This window comes from Canis lupus, chromosome 23, assembly GCF_003254725.2.
Source record: "Canis lupus dingo isolate Sandy chromosome 23, ASM325472v2, whole genome shotgun sequence".
In the NCBI taxonomy this organism is placed as follows: Eukaryota; Metazoa; Chordata; class Mammalia; order Carnivora; family Canidae; genus Canis; species Canis lupus.
Genome location: NC_064265.1, coordinates 12,122,585 through 12,140,098, shown reverse-complemented (window position 1 = coordinate 12,140,098; position 17,514 = coordinate 12,122,585). Strand labels below are relative to the sequence as shown.

The 17,514-nt window shown below is 42.5% G+C and overlaps 1 protein-coding gene across 5 annotated transcripts in view; it reads right to left on the bottom strand.

Moving 5' to 3' along the window:
• Positions 1-17,514, bottom strand: part of GASK1A (golgi associated kinase 1A) — an 81,993-nt gene that overhangs the window by 20,312 nt on the left and 44,167 nt on the right. The window lies entirely within an intron of this gene.

Below are 17,514 nucleotides of genomic sequence, written 5' to 3'. Positions count from 1 at the left end.
CAAGATAGAAAAAGAAAGTTTGAGACCTGGGAAAAATGTCAGACCCAATCCACAAAACAACTGGGACAGTGAATGAACATCTGGGGTGCATACAAAGAGACGAGATGGTGGAATACACCTAGCTGCCTTCAAGGGAGGAATGGGCAACCACAGCTAACTATGCTCCTGCTTCAAAGCTGAGCTTTGCCTCCCAGGGGAGCCTTTGCTGATACTTGCAGTTCGGCCTGGGTTTCTTCCCCTTGAATAAACCGCCATTATGACACTTGTCACCAGACACCATAGGCATCCCTTTAACATCTGTCCCTCATCACTGAATGCTGGCCGTTCTCTTTTCATCCCCATGTGAGTTTTAGGGCCCTCTCCGTGGATCTCTAATTGTCTCCCACAAGCACGCTTTTCCATTTTCCAGGGCACAAGGCTCTCAGCTACAGATGACCTTGCCCAGTTCCTCTTGCAGCCAGGTGTGGCCCTGTGACTAAGTCTGTGCTTGGGTACTTTTGTCTGCCCCACTTGCTCAAGTGGAAGCTGGATGCCCTGGCCTTTCTTAGCACACAGATGTGGTAGCACCAGCTCCACATGTGTTGGCAAGGGCACGCTCTGGGGCAGTGACTTTTAAACATGTTGTGCCTGGATCAGTAGCATCAGTATCACCTGGGAGTCTGTCAGAAAAGCAAATTTTTAGGCCTCACCTCTTCACACCTGACTATAAGGTGCTTATGCAGCTGTGAGACCCAACCTTGAACACCCTGCTTGAAGTGGGGCAGAGGGGTAGACAGACAGAAACAGTATGCTAAATAGCATACTTCGTGGAGCCCCAGCACCCCCACCCCTCCACTCCAGTCAAGGCCCCCAGGGCCACAGGGCAGGGAGACAAAGCCTAGAGAAGATCTTCCTCGTAAATGTGGGCTCTGAAAACTTGGGTTTCATCTGGAAAAGATAATCTTTGTTTCTTAACTATTACTAATGAGTAGCAAGTTTCTTCCTTCTCCCACCTTTTCCCTGATTCCCCTTCCAAATTTGTATATTTGTATCATTTTTATATTGTTAGGATATAAAATTTTATACATTCTAGCCCATTAGTCCAATGCTCATATTTGTTTAGGTCTTGGTTCTTCAGTGAAGTACATTCTTTGCATACTCCTGTCCCTTTTGCCCTAGTTTTTCATTATTTCTTGGTTGACTGAAGCCAGAAATGCATAATTTTCTCAAGAAGTACGCATGGGAACAGAATTCTCTGAGTTCCTGCATGTTCAAAACTATTTTTCCGTAGCATTCATACCTGAAGGGAAGTTTAGCTAGAAAGAAAATATTTTGGCACGGCTTCTTTCTCTGACTCACTTGTGGATCCTGCTCCACTGAATAGATGGGACTTTGTACCCTGCCTAGTTGCCGTAAGAATTCTTTATTTTTCTTTACATTCTTTTTCCAGCTTTATTGAATATAATTGACAGATTAAATTGTATACATTTGAAGTATACAATGTGATGATTTGATATGTGTATACTTTATGAAATGATCACCACAATCAAGTTATTTAGCACACCCATCACCTCACGTAGTTACGTTTATGTATGTGTTGAGAATGCTTAAGATCTACTCTGCAAATTTCAAGTATACAATATGGTATTATTAACTACAGTCACCTGCTGTACATTAGATCCTCAGAACTTATTCACCTAATAACTGAAAGTCTATATATTCTTTGACCAACATCTCCCCATTCCCCCTGCCCCCACCTAGGCCCTGGCAACCACCATTCTACTCTCTGTTTCTATGAGCTCGACATTTTTTTTTTTAGATTCCACATACAAATGGTACCATATAATACCAGATAGTATTTCTCTGTTTGCTTTATTTCATTTAGCATAATGTCCTCATGGTTCTTCCATGTTGTCACAGATGGCAGGATTTCCTTCTCTTTTTTTATGGCTGAAGAATATTATGCTATTGATATATGTGTATATATATATATATATATATACACACACACATATGTGTATACAAATTATATATATGTATACAAATACATATATAAATACATTGATATATATACACAAATATACATATTTATCCATTCATCTATCAGTGGACACTTACATCGTTTTCATATCCTGGTTATTTTGAATAATGCTGCAATGAGCATAGAAGTGCAGACATTTCTTTGAGACACTGATTTCATTTCTTTCAAATAAATACCCACAAGTGAGACTGCTGGATCACTTGATAGTTCTATCTTCTAGTTTTTTGAGGGACCTCTATTCTGTTTTCTGTGGTGGCTCCACCAATTTACATCCCCACAAACAGTGCACAAGGGTTCCCTCCTCTCCACATCCTTGCCAACACTTGTTATCTCTTGTCTCTTTGATATGAGCCATTCTGACAGGTTTGAGGTGATCTTGTTTTCTCTGAAGTCCAATGATGTTATAGAATATATCTCAGTGTTGACTTTCCTGGGTCAATTTTTCTGGGCATACCTTGTTAGAATACCTTATTTAAATATTTTATTTCACCAAAGTTTTCTTAGACTAAATATTAAATATTTTCCATTCCACTGTTTTATTTGTTCTTTAGGCTCTTGAATTACATGTGTTGGGTGTCTTATCTGCCCTGTGTATATCTTTCATCTTCTCTCTAATCCTTTCTAACCATTTTTATTTGCTCATTTTGCTTATTTTTATATTCTACTTGGCAGATTGTTTTCCCCAATATTCATTCACCTTTGTGTACTTTCTCATTTCTACCAAATTCCTCTTAATTTCTACTTTTCCCTATTTCTTTCCAGCTCGTATTTCACCTCTTCTGGCTATGTTACCATTTTTTTTCTTGAGTTCTTGCATTTCTCTTTGTTGGTGCTCTTTCATAGAGGGTCTTTTTTCATTAAACTTTAAAAATTTATAGTAATGTGTGGGAAATATCAGAAAGGGAGACAGAACATAAAGACTCCTAACTCTGGGAAATGAACTAGGGGTGGTGGAAGGGGAGGAGGGCGGGCGGTAGGGGTGAATGGGTGACGGGCACTGAGGGTGATGAGCACTGGGTGTTATTCTGTATGTTGGTAAATTGAACACCAATAAAAAATAAATTTATTATAAAAAAATTCATAGTGAAGCGACTGCTCAAAATTTTCACCTACTTCAAAGGGTGACTGACCTTCATCTGTTCATAAACTCTGCGGTTCATTGTTCCTTTTTTTTCTTAGAGTGTCTCTTTGTGGATGCTCAACTCCTTTTATGAGTTAGATGAGTCAATTGAATGAGGTTCCTATAGAAGGGCCTAAGTTGCATTTGAAATAGTGGCCAGGCTGCTTCCTGCAAATCTGGCTTGTGACCAGGTTCTCCATGTATCCTCTCTTCTGCCTCAAAAAGAGGAAAAGGAATTTGCATTTTGTCTTCCATTCTCTTTGTTGCTTTCAGATGGTTTCCAGGAGACAGTGGCAAGAATGCAGAGTTCTTTCTATGTAGCCATGTTCATAGAAATAGTCCTTAGTGGCACATTTTTAAGAAGAAAGGAACATGCCCTTACAGAATGCAGTGACTAGGCCAGGCCACAGAACAACCAACTTTTTCCAACCTCTGTGGTCTGGAGCCACAACCCCCATACAGTTCTGGGAAGTCCAAGAGTGCTCCTTGTGTACATTTTCAGAAGATCTATTCACTAGCTTTGTGGGAATTGAGTGCAGCCTCCAGGTATGCTGGCCACTTAACACTCCCAAGAGACAGACCCCCTTAAAGAGTGTCATGGAGCAGGAAGAGTGGTGGCCCACCAATCAGAGTGAGATTTCTAGGAGTCAGAGAGAGGGCAACCGATAACTAGATCCACCCGACACTCTCTACTTTATCTAATTTCTCACCATCTCCCTCACCTCTACACATGCTCCTCTTTCTATTTCCAATCCACTGAAAGGTAGCACCATCCATCCACATATCCAAGCCAGAAATCTGGGCCTGATCTCCATTCCACCCTTCCCTCTGCCCCATACACCCAAGTCTTGCAAATTTTTCCTCCCAAACATCTCTGGAATCCATTTATTTCTCATTAGCCACTCTGTGTCTACTTAGGCTGAAGTGCCTCCTTCTCTACTAGACACCTAACTGGTCTCTTCCTCTAGTCCTTGCTCCTCTACAATCCACTCACCACACACAGGATCATATCCCTCAAAGCCTCTTTGGAGAAAGTCTAAATGCCTGAAGTGCTTGAGCCATACTGATCTTCTTTTAATTCCTGGACAGCACCAGACCCTCTCCACTTCCCATATGCTGTTCCCTCTGCCTGGAACATTCCTTTCCCCCTATTCTCATTCTTTAGGTCTTCCCCAGGAAGCCTTCCACAGAGGCCCCTCAATGGGCTGGATGCCCTAGCTATGTGCTCCTACAACACGCTGCTTCTCCCTGAGCATGCCCTTTCACGCTTTACTATATGATCATTTAAAGTCTGTTGATTCACATGGGTGGGACACTGGCTCACTTGCTGTTGTGTCTTGGGACTATCTCAGTGCCTGCCACACAGAAAGCTCTGTATGAAACAAGCTGTTAGATAAGAGGGATTTTCAGAAAGGAACCAACACTGTTCCCTGGCCTAAGGCGCTACAAGTCTGCTTGTGAGAAGGCTCCTCCAGTTCTAGGGTTCTTCCCTCTTTGAGGTTGCAGGAGCTTTCTCTGATGCTTTTTGTGCTCCATGTTTGGTCCTCTTGGCCCCCAACTGATTCTAGCTGCCCCCACAGTGGACAGTCCCTGGCACACTGCCAGCTTCACACCTAAAGTGTTTGATTCACTCTTTACTTTCTTGTCTGCTCTGCAGGGAGGCACAGGGGAAGTCAATACCTTTGGTGACTATCCTCAGCCCAAAGGGGACAAAAGTCAGTGGGTAAATGCTCAGTCACCATCCTTCAGAGGGACAATTCTGAGAAGTGTGGAAATGAGCCTCCCTTCTATAAAACAGATGATTCTTACCACCCCCTAAGATGTCTTTACCTGATAATCCTTTTGAAGTGAGATTCTAAATTTTGTCCTTAGATATATTTTTAATTTAGCCTTTATTACTATTTAAAAGACATACACACACAGAATACATGCATAAATAAGCACAGTGGAAAATCCAAATAATATTAAGAAAATCAAACAAAATATGAACATCTTTTCTCCTCCTCAGAGGGAGCCACCATCAATAATTTGGATGTACATCTTTCCAGGCCTGTTTCTTTTCTTTGCATTAAGACATGCACATTTGTCACGATGTATTAATTGCCTGTGACTGCCATAATAAATATCCACAGACCCAATGGCTTAAAACAACAGAAACGTGTTCAGTATCAGTTTCACTAAGCCAAAATCGAGGTGCCAACAGAGCCATGCACCCTGTGGAGGCTCTAGGGAAGAATCTTCCAGCTCTGGTGGCTGCACACATTCCTTGGCTTCAGTCTCCATCCCTCCAATCTGTGGTCACTGTGCCTCTTTATTTTTTTTTTAATTGTTTAGGGTAGGGAATTTTATTTTTTTTTAAGATTTTATTTATTTTTTTGAGAGAGAGAGAGAGAGAGCATGAGTGGTGGGAGGGGCAGAAGCAGAAGCAGACTCCCTGCTGAGCAGAGAGCTCCATATCAGGACCCTGAGGTCATGACCTGAGACAAAGGCAAACACTTAACCTACTGAGCTACCCAGGTGCTCCAATGCCTCTTCCTTTTCTGTGTGCATCAGAATTCTCTTTGTTTCCCCTCTTATAAGGACAGGAGTGATGGCATTTAAGGCTCACTTGGATAATCTAGGATAAGCTCCCCATCTCAAGATCCTTAATTTAGATATGTAAAGACTGATTTTTCCAAATAAAGTAACATTCACAGGTTCCAGGGATTAAGATATGGATGTCTTTTGGGAGATTATTTGTTCACTTATACTACACAGTAATTACTTTTAGCATAAAAGAGAGAACCAAGATGTCCTGAAGCTTTTTCTGTATCTGTCTATATGGAGTTACTTAATTGCTGCTTAATAGCTCACAGTAGGAATATGCCATAATATTTATAACCATTCCTCTACAGGAAGAATATTTCAATCATTCCCAATTTTTATTACAACAAATAATGTTGCACTGAAGATGCAACACATGCAGCTCTGGAGATAACTGTGAGGATTTCTATACAGGAGACACCGAGAGATGAAGTCGTTGGGTCCCATTCCTTACTGATATTAACTTTTCATAGAATATGAGGTATTATCTCATTTAATTTTCACGCATATGAGGGAAATGGAAATGATTTCATTCCTATTTTATAGCTGAGAAAACTTAAAGGTCCAGAGTGCTAACATTTGCCCAAGGTTCCACAGCTGGCAAGAATTCCAATATTTTGAATTAAAACTAAAAGGATAAGTGGCCATAGAGAAAGAAATCTGTTTGGGTTTTTTTTTTTCTTCTAAAAAGAAAAATATGCTTTCATGTTGGATTCATAATCTGTATTCTCAAACTTTTGGATACCACTAGGGAAAAATTAATCATCTTTTTTAAAATGCTTGAAGAAAACAGACTGTTTTGATCCTCTTCTTGGCCTTACTTGGCTTCAGACAACCTGGTGAAAGTTGGCAATTGTGCAGTTCTGCAGAGAGAAAGGTTCAGACCTGCCACGAGCAGCTGTCCCCACGGGGCCACCCAAGTAAAGCTTTAGGAAAAGAAAAGCAGCTTTGATCAAACTGAAAGAAAAAAACATCCTCTGAAGAGAAATATTCAGCTGAATAACAAAGAGGACATTAGAGAAGGGGAAAGGGGAGTGATGCATGATATACTAGATAGTTTGCTTATGAGATCCAACAGACTCCATCACCACACCCTTGCCAGCTGAACCCACCCCCATTCTCCCCATCCAAAACATTCACACTATCTTTTCTGCCCTGCAGTGACACTGGCAGGCAGGGAAGAGGAGTGGTGTGACCTTCACTGTCTATTTCTATAGCTTCTCTATTTCTCCTCCCCTCCTCTAACCCCCAGCACCCACCCTTTCCCCAAGACTCCTCCCATAATTCCTCAGAGAAGATGCCCACTGGCCTGGCAGTCACATCCACCTACACCTGCAGAGGAAGAGGTCTGAAGAAGAGGGTAGCTAGAAAAAAATGGGATTTAGGGAAAACATAGCGGAGTTCTCGATCAGCTTCTGCCCTGCTGAGCTGTGTGACAATGGGCAAGTTACACAACCTCTCCGGACCATTCCCTCAGTCATAAAATGGGCAGGGAGAGAATGAGATAACTCCTCCCTCCAAGGATTGTCATGAGAAGTAAGTGAAGTTAAAATATGTAAAGGGTCCATCCACCACATGGTTTGGTACATTTAAATAAGCAGTGGGATCAATGTTTCTGCCTTCTCTTTCTGAACTCCCTTTACCTTTCTGGGATCTGAAAAATGCCCCCTCCTTTTCGGGGTTTGGCATGTTGTAATGTCAGAGTAAAAAATGGTGTATTTGGGAGCACAGCTCAAGGTAGAGGTGGAACAAGAAACTCTTTTATAATAAAACTTCAAGTGTAAGCCAAGTGGAGACCCCTTGGCAGTGGAAGGGGTTTCATCCTACAGAGGTTCCATCCAAGATATCAAGATATCAAGGAAGCATTTGCTTGGCTTAAAAGCATGTTGGGGGATCCCTGGGTGGCGCAGCGGTTTGGCGCCTGCCTTTGGCCCAGGGCACGATAGACCCGGGATCAAATCCCACATTGGGCTCCCGGTGCATGGAGCCTGCTTCTCCCTCTGCCTATGTCTCTGCCTCTCTCTCTCTCTCTCTCTCTGTGACTATCATAAAAAAAAAAAAAAAAAGCATGTTGGAAGGTGAGGAGAGAAAAAGTAGGAGCCAGAAAGGAAATATGTGGAGGGACAAAAGAAAAAGACTGAGGTTTTTTTGTTTGTTTGTTTGTTTGTTTTGTTTTGTTTTTTTAAGACTGAGATTTTGACAAAAGTTGGATTTGGGTTCCTTAGCAACTGTGAGAAGGAGAGCCAGGAGAGTTGAAAAGAGCCCAGCCCACTGAGAACCCGGGGACCTGTGCTGGGCTGGAGATAGCCACCACCAAACTCCCTATCATTGCCTCCACAGAGGGTGGAGGACCACTCTTCAACATGAAGTAAAGGTCAGTGTCATTGGTGGTATTATTTGTTCACTATTCTTCCTTCTTCTTCATTTTGCCGTGGTTTCACTGAAGATAGAATAGACCTCTCCACGGGCGTTGACCTTGGCCATATGACTTGCTTTTGCCAATGGAATGTTAGTAGACATCACATATGCTACATCCTACTAGAGGCTTTGAATATGCTTGTATGGTTTGACTTGCCTCCCTGCAAACCCATCCTCCACTACGGAGGCATATGCCCCAGGCTGGGCACCTGGAGGGAACCAGAATCCAATCCCCAGCCTGCAGCCAAACCAGCCACATCCACTGGGCTCATCCTACACATAGGCATAGATGTATATTGTAAGATGTTGAGATTGGGAGGTTGCTTGTTATGCAGCATTATCATAGCAGAACTTAATACAGATCCTTTGATGGTTTCTGTTGGGCTCAATGTGTGCCCTTGGTCAGGTAACAGTAAGGCAGTTTAGCAATGAAATATAGTGCCCGTCCCTTGACTAATAAGGGCATAGCGTTGTCACTACAGATAGGCTCAGGTTATGATGAAGATACTAATACTGCACCCTGTTCACAAATATATCCCATGAACAAGTTATTTTCATAAGATGGGCAGATGGCATCAAAGAGACTTCTGTTAAATGGAAACCAGAGAGGTCTTTTGAGAAGGACTTTTTTGAAGAATTCCAACAGAAACCCGGTGGCCTTTGCACCAAGACAATTTCAGAAACAAAAAAGTTGGAGGAAAGAACTTGATTACAGTTTGTATTGTACCAGCCAGCAGGAGACTTTTTTTTTTTCATTTATAAAGGATCACAGGGAAAGGAATGTTCATCCACTTTGGGAAAATCCAGTCAGGATTGACTTTTGGGCCCTAGATCTCCCTTCTCCAGACCACCTTCCAGAATGCCCTGCTCTGAACCCTGACATCCCCGTGCTTAACAGCTGTGATTCTCACTGACTGCTGCGTAGGAATGTAGTGGTGGAGACAGAGGCAAAGCAAAGCCATCTTTTCTCAACTCTGAGGTGTCAGAAGGATGACAAAACCCTGGTCCTCCACTAAACTGCCATGGATAATGGGATAACATGCTGGGCAGGGCAGGTGGAGAGAAGACACAGGTCATAGGTTCCTCTTCCAACAAAACAGATAACATTACAAAGCATTTGCAAAGTGTTTCTTGGTGGGAGTTTTCTGGGTGGGAGAATGGGCAGAGGGAAGCCATGTGGTGTGTGTGTGTGTGTGTATAATAAAACTCATATTTGGCCTTGGTTCTGGAGTAATCACTAAAGGTGTCAAAGGCCCTTCCACTTTGTCCCCCAACCTCTGCTCTCTTTCAAACTAAACAATCCCCACTGGCTGATCACAGATTCATCACTACTCAGGCTCTGAGTGAGACTGGCAGAGATTTTGAATTTGGAGTTTCTGTTCCATTTTTTAAAGATCAGTTAAATAATTTTCATAACAAAAGCATGACTAGAGTAAAAGGGAATACATACGCATATTTTCAGAGGGCTGGATTAAAACCACATGTCAGTCCTGTGAGTAACACTGCATGCTAGACCTGGTCAAACTCTGCTTTCCTTGGCTGAATCCAGAGTCAGGCTCCAGGCAGTGGAATTTGGTCTGACATAAGCCTGGGGGCAAAGGTGACAGGCACAGACCACTAGAACTTCCAGGCACACAGTGTCCCTCTCCAAGTAAGATCTGCTGGGTCCTGGGAGACTGGAGCTGTTTGTCCCACTGTGGGCAGAATCCCAGGCTGCCTGTCTTCTAAGCCACCACCTAGCGAGGCTCCCTTGCTTGGCTTGATTAGAGAGTTGTGATTTTCCTTCCACATCAGCAACTTCAAGACAAGAAAGGACTTTTGCCCCTGTAACTTCTAAACCTAGCTAATTTCCAGGAAAAAGAAACACACATACACACACACACAATGATAACTTATTTGGTGTTCACTATGTACCTGGGACTGTTTGAAGAACTTCTTTCTCTTGACTCATTTAATCTATATGCCAGTTTTATGAGATAGGTATTCATATTATCATCACATTTTACAGGTAATGGAAACAAGTATACTAACAAGGGTAGCACCAAGACATGAACCCAGGCAGTCTGGTTCCAGAGCCAGTGACCTAATCTGGGAAGGGGCTGCCACCCAAAGCCCCTGCTCCAGCCCTGATTGTAAAAGACTGCACTTTGTCTCATAGGAGGCTTACTTCTTTGGGACTGGTCAGTTCATCTGGAAAATGAAGCTTGCATGAGATCAAGGATAGGTGGCAGTTTTTTTGCAAAGGGGAAAATTGAGGGAAAATAAAAAACATTTTTGGGCTACATTTATTTTATAAAAATAACTGTTTTGTCTCATGTTTTACTTAATTAAATAAAAGAATATCAATGAGAGAACACTGCCATTAGGCCCACTCAAATCTGGGCATACTTGAGGGGTAACTTCAGAAGCAGTTTCTTATGATCTGTTATCCTCAAATGAGGTCTAGGGCTTGATCTCAAAACCAGACAGGTTCTATGCCTCCTACTCCTTCCAGAACCAGATGCTGCCTAAGTTCCTTTCAGCTCAAGCACTCTTAGGAGGGAAGCCAGGAATATACTTGTGGTGAGGAAACCATACAGCATAGACTTGTTGAATCACTATGTTGTACACCTGAAACTAATGTAACATTGTGTGTCAACTGAACTTCAAGCAAAAAAAATAAAAGACTCTAACCTGGAAATTGAACATACCTGACCTGAGAGATGAATACAGCAGATGCTATTAATAATAGCCACTTACCAAGCACATACCATGTGCCAGGCAGGCACCCTCAAAATCCCACAATGTATGTGCTACTATGACCATTTCTACAATTAAATTATACAGTATTGTCCAGAAGGATTTAGAGAAGTATCTTACTCAAGCTCACAGAGGTGGTCAGTGGCAGGCAGGGTTTAAATTTTTCCCAGAGTCCACGTATTTTTTCACACCATCACAGAATGATGAACAAAGCCTGGGGAGGCAGGGGTGAGTTTAAGGAGTGGCCAAGCATGGTAAAGGGACCTGGGATTTTGCTGCTCCTTTCAACAACTTCCTATGGCTTCACAGGGTTTTTACTTGAAATTTGGTGGGTGCTATGTCCAAGAAGCCAGCTGAGTCTTGTAAATGGTGGTCGACACAGTGGGTTCTTAAGGATGAGAAAAAGTCCTTATTGAAAATGAAAATCTCTTTTCATTTCCCCCACTCCTCCTTAACCTGCCCAAGTAAATGCTCTCCTTGGCACATTTTAAGGAAAGTATCTTTGTTTTGTTTTGTTTTATTAATAAATTTGTTTTTTATTGGTGTTCAATTTGTCAACATACAGAATAACACCCAGTGCTCATCCCATCAAGTGCCCACCTCAGTGCCCGCCACCCAGTCACCCCCACACCCCTGCCCACCTCCCCTTCCACCACCCCTAGTTCGTTTCCCAGAGTTAGGAGTCAGGAAAGTATCTTTGAACAGCTAAAAGCACTACAGATATTGACCTTGGGGGATTTATGGCAGAGATGCAGACTGAAGGTTCATGACGGGGATAATCTGAAGTTCTCCTGAGGCTCAGGTTTGAATCTCATATACCCCAAGCAAATGATTCCATGAATGTCTGGCCATGTTCTCCTGCTAGCTTCCAGAACATAACTACAGGGATACAGTCACTTTGTGATGTGACAGAAAATTCCTGGTTGAACAAATGGCAATAGCTGGTGCTCGGAATGGGAATGAAGACCAAAGAAGTCCTAAAAAGAGATGGTTCTCAGTCTAGAAAAGAATTGAAACAGGGAGAAGAGCCTTAGGAAGTACAAGTTTTAAACACAATAAAGAGAAAAATGTTAAATCTAGAGACAGCAGACATTTCTCCCCAGTGAAGACATGCTAAGTATTAAAAGACTATGTTGGCAAGCCCAAGAAAAAAGGCCTCCATCACTCATTCTTCTACCCCCATACACCTCAAGCCTGCCAAAACTTCTTCCAGCCATGAGGCAGGCAGGAAAACAACAGATTCAGAATCCAGGTTCTGAGGTCAGGTAAATGCCACCAACGCAACAGCCACCTAGTAGATCCTCAATAGTATATGAAGGCATGAAGGAAAGAATGAATTGCATGTATTCAAAAGAGTAACACAGTGGTGGGATTCAATTTACAACTGGGAGGGGGGATTATCTTTTTTGGACTAGGAGTCTCAAAATCTCTGATGACATATTCTTACTAATAAAATTTGTGAGCACATCCCTCTAATACACATTATTTTCTCCAATATTTACAGATTATTGTATATGAATATGTTCAGCATAAAGCATGGACAAGAAATGAAAAGTCAGAAAAGGATTGTGTAAAGCAAATGTAAACAGAATTTCTAATATTTTTATACTGTAACCTAGTGGATTGTCTAGGGTACTGCTGAAGTAAGTGAGCCTCACTTTGAAGACCTTTAACCTAGAAACAGTCTGCTTCTTCATACACAAAATGACTCTGGTAAAGAGTAATCTGAGTTTGTGCTCATCTGTTATTTTTTTTAAATGTATTGTGGGTAACCACAATGATGATTTGAAGGGGATACAGGACCAAGTAGAATAAATATTTTCTTGTGTAAGTTAGGAAAAATGTCAAGATTGAGATCAACAGTCTAGAGACTATTCTCAGAAATAAATGAATCAAATAGAGTCCAGGTACACTTGAATGAGAAAATCAGAGTCCAGTGAATTCTTATAGTCCCTAAATGTTCAGAAGTAAAAATCAGAAAAAAGGTCAGGAAACAAGAAATTGGAAATTGTTGAGCTTGACTATCAAGAATAAAAGAACTGAAGAATGAGGTTCTGCTCTGAGCCAGTGATTATTTAACTCAGCACTGACTAATAAGAATATAATGCTAACCACATACTAAATTTTAAACTTTCTAGTAGCCACATTTTAAAAAGGGGAAAAAGCTAGGTGAAATTGACTTTAATAATTTTATTTAGCCAACTATATCCACAATATTATCATTTCAACATGTCATTATAAAAATTGAGATATTTTACATTTTTTCTAATAAGTTTTTGAAATTCAATGTGTATTTCACAGTTTAGCACATCACAGTTCAGACCAGCCATGTTTCAGTAGGTGGCTGGTGGCTACCATCCTGAATGGCGCAGATCTAAAACTGACGCATAGATCCTTGGAACCCCAGGAGTCACTCCACAGTGTTTGAGACATGCTATGCTAAAGGATAAATGACACCAGATCACTTAGATCAATATAACTGTAAATACAAACACAAAGGCAAGCATAAAAATTATAGTATAGTGGAGTTCTAAATTACAGGAAGGTTAGATTCTAATAAAGTAGGCACAAATTAAGTCTTGATCAAAATTACCCCTGAAAATCCCTCAAAAAGGAAGCTGATACATGTCAGTTTTTCCTCCAACCTTAGAACAGATGTTGAGTCTTTTGTCTCAAGTTGGGAAATTCTTGTAGCACACTCAGCCTCTGACACTGTCAATCTTGAGAAACACATCAGACTATCTAACAGGGGATTCGGGGAGAAGAAAGTTTGAAACACAGGCCTACCTAGTTCCATGAACATTTGGAAGGAGATTAGCAATAACTGGCACCAGATTTCTAATCAGCAAAGTTTCTAGTAGTAAAAAGAATCCAAAATGGAAAGGAGGGTGTGTGTAATGAGAGAAAAGGGGCTCAGGGAGCTGCATCAAATGCAGCAGGAAGCACAATTCAGGTGGGAGAGAGGGCAGTTGAAGAGAGCAACAGGCCTGGTCCCTGGAATCTACAAGTCAAGAGGAAGAAGTGAGTCGAGAACCCAATGAGTAGAAAGCCTCCCTAGCTCTCAGAAATTCTTTCTCCAAAGTGAGATTGATTGCCCTCTATCACACAAACTTTTTAAAGCAGATGTATTGTTGCCCTAGAGGTGTCCAATGCCAGTGCTCTAATTATATCCCCAGAAGCTCACCTGCCCCCACCTTTACCCCTGCCTTCCTCACTTCCTCCAATTCCTCACCAAGGCTCTTGGCAAAATTAGGTGTTCCTGGAAGGCAGTAGCTATAGCCTCCCACCTTGAATCTCAGTTCTTCCCTTTTGAAAGGGATCAAGTCAATCAACATTTCCCCATCTGCAGCTTTCTGTTCAGGAACAAATAAGCAAGCATTGCATCCCTGTCCACATACTTGCTGAGGGCTATGTGAGCCCTCTGAGCACAGAGCAATATTTCATAACATCTGGCTCCTTTTCCTCTGTTCTGGCCTCCTGCCCTGGTCTGGCTGGGCCAAACTCATTTCAGGCTGGATGTGACCACATGCTGTTTGGATTAAGTTGCATCGAGTGTTAGAAGGAATGATCCCTTATCCTGGACTATGTATCACCAAGTTTCACCAAGAGAAGAGGCTGGAAAGGTTCTGCTCCTCTTCTGGGTCATGAAGTGCAACTTCTTTCTGCAGATGACCCAGGGCAGGCTTTCTGAATTGGTTCCACAATGTCAGAGCTCTGGTTAGACAGAGTTCTGCTAAAGTGAAGATCTGGTGCTGGGTGTTTCCAATACTGGGGCATGTGGAATGGTGCGTCTGGTGCACAGGGGAGGGGCAGAGTTGGAAATGGGGAGGAAGAGCCAATGAGAAAGTTTACGCAGGCAGGAAAATGTGGGCTAAACTCCATTTGCTTCCCATGATGGCATCTACTGATACACTGTAGTGCTGTGGGGGTCCAAAGGAACGAAAATCTCCCTGTCTTCAAGAAAAATGTAAAATTCAGTTCAGGAAATGGGTCCAGAGCAAGATTTTATTAGATTTTTTAAATAATAAATTTGTTTTTTATTGGTGTTCAATTTGCCAACATACAGAATAACACCCAGTGCTCATCCCGTCAAGTGCCCCCCTCAGTGCCCGTCACCCACTCACCCCCACCCTCCCGCCCTCCTCCCCTTCCACCACCCCTAGTTCGTTTCCCAGAGTTAGGAGTCTTTATGCTCTGTCTCCCTTTCTGTTATTTCCCACACATTTCTTTTCCCTTCCCTTCTATTCCCTTTCACTATTATTTATATTCCCCAAATGAATGAGACCATATAATGTTTGTCCTTTTATTTGATTTTTTAAAGATTTATTTATTTACTTGCTGCTAGAGGAGCAGCAAGCAGAGGGAGAAGCAGAAGCAGCCTCTCTGCTGAGCAGAGAGCCAGACACAGGGGGGTCCATCCCAGGATTCTGGGATCATGATCTGAGCAGAAGGCAGGCATGCTTAACTGACTGAGCCACCCAGGAGCCCCCTGAGCAAGACTTTAAAAGACAAATCTAAGAAGTAGAAGAAAGTAGTCTTTGGTGTCCTCTATGCCCCATTTTGCTCCCCAATATAACTGAACCTAAATTTGCTCATAACCCCAGCCACTTGCTGGATGATTATATAGTTAACCTCATGGGAGGAGCAATGTAAAATTTGTTAATGTAAGAAGAGTAGAATTTACAAAGTATTAATGTGGTCTTCCTACTTGCACTCCTGAGAACTTGTGCTGAAGCATATCCATCTACCTGGGATAAATGTTACAAAATGAATGTTACAAAAGACACGCAAAGGGTTAGACCAATGTTCACCCTCTGATATACAAAACAGAATTATGGAAATTCATGGACTTGTATGCATAGCTATGCACAGCTGCTGTCTTGAGAGATTTCCCAGTCTCCTTCATCTCTCTCTTTAGCATCAAAGGCCAAGCCTGGAGAATCTAGCTGACTTGGCCCCAGTTTGATGCCCTGGGTTTATGTGAGCTCTAAGTTCCTCCCATTTCTGAAAGTCTGCAGCTCCTTGTATTTTCACAGACCCAAAAAGGAACTTCATTGAAGAGCTATAAACCTACTCTGGATATGGTAGGACACAGCAGCTATTTGTTAAGTAACTACTGATTTGCTTTGTTTTACTAGATGGGAGTGGGAAAGCATTTGAAGGTCACATTGGTCTCACTCAACACTTAGGAGTGCAGAGTCCTAGCCTGACCTCATAGGACTCAGCCAACTGATGAACAGGAGTAACACTATGGCCTCAAAGCAGAGGCTGGATGACTCTCATGGTAAACTGAATAACAACCTCCAAAGATACCCAGGACCTAATGCCTTGAAGCTGTGAAATTTATGTGGAAAGGGGGGACTTTGCAGGTATGACTAAGTTAAGGATCCTGAGACGGAGAGATTATCCTGGATCACTTGATGGGCCTTAACTATAATGGCAAGTGTCATTTTATAAGAGGGAGGCAGAGGGAGAACTCACTACAGAAGAGGACAAGACAATGTGATGAGGGAAGAAGATTAGAGCAAAGCTATTTGAAGGTAGAGGAAGGGGCCACAAGCCAAAGAAATTCTTTGCTAGTGCCTCCAGAAAGAACCAGCCCGGCTGACACCTTGACTTTAGCCCAGTGAAACTGCTTTCAGACTTCTGACCAGAACTGTAAGAGAACAAACTAATGTTGTTTGAAGCCACCAAGTTTGTGGTAATTTGTGACAGCAGCGAGAGGAAACTAATATAACCCCTACCCTGCCAGCTGCAGAGATTGGCCATATGGCCTCCTTTTAGATGTCTTCCCACTGCAGGAACCCCTGGGCAGAAAGGGTTTGTTTTGTTTTAAGATTTTATTTATTTATTTATTCATGAGAGACCGAGAGAGAGAGAGAGAGAGAGAGAGAGAGAGAGAGAGAGAGGCAGAGACAAGGCAGAGGGAGAAGCAGGCTCCCCGTGTGGACCCTGATGCAGGATTCAATCCAAGAACCAGGATCGCACCCTGAGCCGAAGGCAGACACTCAACCACTGAGCCACCCAGGCACCCCAGCAGCAAGGATTCTAAGAAGGCCATGTCCAGCAAGCCCATCTTGGGAATATGAGTGTCTATGTCAGGGTGGGCAGTCAGTGGAGGCAGCCTGGAAGATTCAAAGAATCAGCTCCTCCCTTGAGCCCTACCCCAGCTGGTCCAGTCAGGGGCTCCTGAGCACATTCACCCTGGAGTTGGCTGGTTGTGGAGGGCACTGGCCGATGGAGAAGCACCGGTGTGCACCAGCTCCGTCCAGAATGCAGAGTATATGTTGGCAGGGTAACACAGTGATTTGAAAATGTAACAGGCACATTGCCTCCATAACAGACCCCATTCCTAGGAAAATGAACCAAGCTCAAGAAAGTGGATCAGCTTTATTAAAATGAGAGGGGAGTTCAGTCAGTTGTCACCTTTTGGTTTGAAACCCATTAGCAGTATTTGGGGCACTACCGGACTTTTATTTTAAAGGAAAGGAAAGGAAAAGAAGAGAAAAGAAAAGTGAGAAAGGAAACAGAGTTACTATATGTCACAGGGATAAGTATCATTTCGTGAAAACTTTATTTGAGTTACATGCACACCTATTGAGTCCCAATACAGAATGTATTGCTAAGCACATCA